Source organism: Etheostoma spectabile, chromosome 5, assembly GCF_008692095.1.
Source record: "Etheostoma spectabile isolate EspeVRDwgs_2016 chromosome 5, UIUC_Espe_1.0, whole genome shotgun sequence".
NCBI lineage: Eukaryota > Metazoa > Chordata > Actinopteri > Perciformes > Percidae > Etheostoma > Etheostoma spectabile.
Window position 1 is genome coordinate 18,923,839 of NC_045737.1, and position 3,549 is coordinate 18,927,387.

The following is a 3,549-nucleotide window of genomic DNA, read 5'->3' on the forward strand; positions in this document are numbered from 1 at the left end:
TTCCGACTTACAAAATGCATTCAGTGTACCACGTCCCTCTTTTTTCTTTTACCTTCAATTAAGATCAGTAATCAAGGCATACGGTGTCCCCTGGCAGAGATCTTTGCCTATCCATCCTATCCAAAAACTATTTACTGAGAGGCCAAAAACCTGTGGTATGGTATCCAGGCTTAATCCTTTTTTGGTGATATCTGGCCGCTTTGGCCTTCCTATTGAGAGTGTCTGGGAACACGATTGCCCAGACCTGAGCATCGATTTTAACTGGTATGATGTATGGTCTAACATTCCAGAAGTGTCACATAATCCAGACCATCAGCAGATTCACTGCAATTTCATTCATAGAACATATCTAAGCCCTGTGAAAATGCATCACATAAAAAGGTAATTAACAGCCCTTTAGGCACTTTCTGCCCGCTAAAAGTCCAAGGTACATATTTTCACAAGATCCGGGATTGCTCTCCTGTTGTTCAGTTCTGGAAAAATTTCCATCCAAAATATCTGCCTAATTAATGATACTGTACCTGTTACTATCTGTGTTTTGATTATGAATGATCCATTAGCCCTTCAGCTCTCTAAAATTAAAAAATGTGCTGTATTTGCTGGACTTACAGCTGCTAATAAAATGATTGCAAGATGTTGGAAACCACCTCCTGACTTGTCTATTCGTGCATGAACCCTTACATTTCTGAATGTCATATACTTGGAGTTCTCTACGGCTCGCATAAATGGAATGCCACAAAAGACTTTGGACTCTTGGCTCAACATTGCTGAGTCTTTGAAATCCATGCTGTAGACTTGTGCTTTGGCCTCCTTGCTTCTTTCTGTGCATTTGTTTGGTCCTTGCGTCTTTTGTCCATCTTATATCTTTTGTTTGTTTGTATGAGTTATATGAGTTTTTGTGTGTTTTGTTGGTGAGCTGTGGGCTCCGTTCCTGCTCTTGGGTTTTTTTTGGGTCTTTTTTTTAGTCCTGGGATGCGTTATGTCTCAGGGTATTCTTTGTTAATTGTATAATAAATAAAATATTTGATCACAAAAAAAAGAATTCCTTCAGTGACTGATGGTGGATGGACTGAAAGGGCATGGGGAAATCTCATTATCTGGATTTGTGTGTATTCTTTAACACTGAGTATTGTAATGTAAACTGCTTTGGAAATTTTGTTCATTTTCTGACAGTGATAGAGAGTGAAGCATCTTTGAATTTGTGCGAGTGAGAGTAAGAAATGAGGCGCATATATATCTTGCTGACAGCTGAAGCTTTCAGTGTTCTTTTTCTCTCTTTCTCCTCTGTAATTGCAAACACGTTTATTCCAGCTTTGTAGCTGGCTTATTCACAGCTATGTCTAGATAGTTGGAGGCAGTTTCAGACACTCACTCTTTATTTCCCAAATTGAGAAACATACTTATCAATGCAAATGAAATGAGTGCTGTGAGAGAAGGAGGAGAAGGGAGGGAGCGGTGATAGGAACACTAAAAAAAGAGAACATCTGCAGTGAAACCAATCAGTGTTCAGGCTGCTAGGAGAGAGACAGGGGGATAGAAATCATAGAAAGTGACCATTTTTGTCACTTAATTTAGCTAATTTAGGTTGTGTATCACAGCATTCAACACAATATGACAGAGAGAGTGTGAAGAAAATCCACTTAGTTCAGAGACAGTCCTGCCCTGACTCTCTCCTCTGCTCACTGGTTGGCTCTTTTGTGCAGACATTCTGATTGGCTGAGTGCTGACCAGGCTAAAAGCTTTTGAAGTAGAGGTGAAGAGCAATTAGAGCCACTGTCACACACACACACACACACACACACACACACACACACACACACACACACACACACACACACTTTACCCCTCTCTGGTACACTCTTCTGCTCACACACACCCGGACACATCCACATAAACACCCTCTTCTCTGTCACACTCTATTGTGCACATGCTATAAAACAAATAGCAATGACCAACACACACAAATATTACGTTCCCTTTCTCCTTCCTTCCCTCCTTCATCACCACAGTACATACATGTTGTGTAAGTCATGTTTTTATTTTTTTAGACACACACAATCCACCAACTAAATCAAACAATCCTGTAAAATAGAGATACACAGTTGGCTTCGAAATATCCAGGCTTTCTTCAGCGCTTGATGGAAAAACACACGCAATGTCGTTGCAAAGAGATTGTTTGTAATTTCGCTTCAATTTCAACACCCCTTGCAGGTAGTTACCTGCCGTTGCTTTGTCCCATTTATGATTTTTCACGAGTAACATAGGGAGTCCTGAGATCAAAGGTATAACCGTTGCAGTGAGTTTAGACTGATAATTTTCCATCCCTACACCTAGAACCTTGAAAGGCACACAGCTTATGCAAGCTAGACCCCCTCCTTTATATAAATGGAGTACAACACACTGATTCTACAGGAGCTTCACAATGGCACTAAGCAGCTATTCAAAATTATTCTATTGTATCGTGGCATAAGTACAGTATTGTGATGATTTCGTATTGGGAGGCGTCTGGTGATTTCCACCCCTGCTAGTGATGCTAAGCCGATTGTTGTTGTCTTGTTAGTCTGGTCCTACCAGACAGTTTGTAGGAGGGCGGAGCCAGGCTACCTGAGTGGCTCTGGGCAGATCCAATAGCTTTATGTTGTGGTTTGGGGTTTTGTTTTGGATTTTATTTCCCTTTTGGCGCTCCTTGTGTTTGTTTCTTAGTTTTCTCCCCGGTCTTGTGTGGTTATTGCTGTCTTGTGACTCCCCGGTAAGTGTCTGTTTGTTCTGCTTCCTGTTTTGTTTTGATAGTTTGGTTTCCTGTCTTGTCTAGCCTAGCTTTGCTTTGTGCCTGTCTGATTGTCCTGCCTCGCCCTAATATGATTCACCTGACGTCTTACCTATTCCCCGTTACCTCGTTACCTCTTGTAATTAACCCCTGTGTTCCCTTTGTCCTTTGTCGTTTGTCAGATCCTTTTGCCCAGCCAGTTTGTCCTGCCTGTCGTTCTGTCGGCTTTTCCAGCCCTCGTGATCCTGTTTGTGCTCCAGCAATTCCCAGTGAGTTATCCCTTGTGCATTATTTCCCTGTTGGATTTCAGCCTTCCCCCGTGCCTTTGTTTGGATTATTTTTGGACTTCACCTTTTTGCTCCTGTGTTTGCTGGACTGTCAGACAATAAAGCCTTTTTGAAGTTTCCCACTACTATGCGTTTGGGTCCTCCTTCCTCCTCACAACAGTTTTAAACTTCAACAGAGTACCCGCCTTCAAGGAAGTTAACACTTGTCAATGGAGAGCGGCCAGACTCTCCTACATTTCATTTGTACAGAGAGCCTGGCCACTCTAGTAGGACCAGGCTATGACATTAATGCACATACACACAAATGTTACATGCTGCTGCACAACAAATTGCCCCTCGGGGATAATAAAGACTTCTTGAACCTTGAATGTGTACACTTGCGCAATGCACACTGCCAGTCAGCTTTGCCAGTTGACCGGTAAGGCAGGCTCTTAGTTCTGTATTTGCAATGCCGGCAACAACTAACTTTTTAAACTACATTATCACTAAGAATGT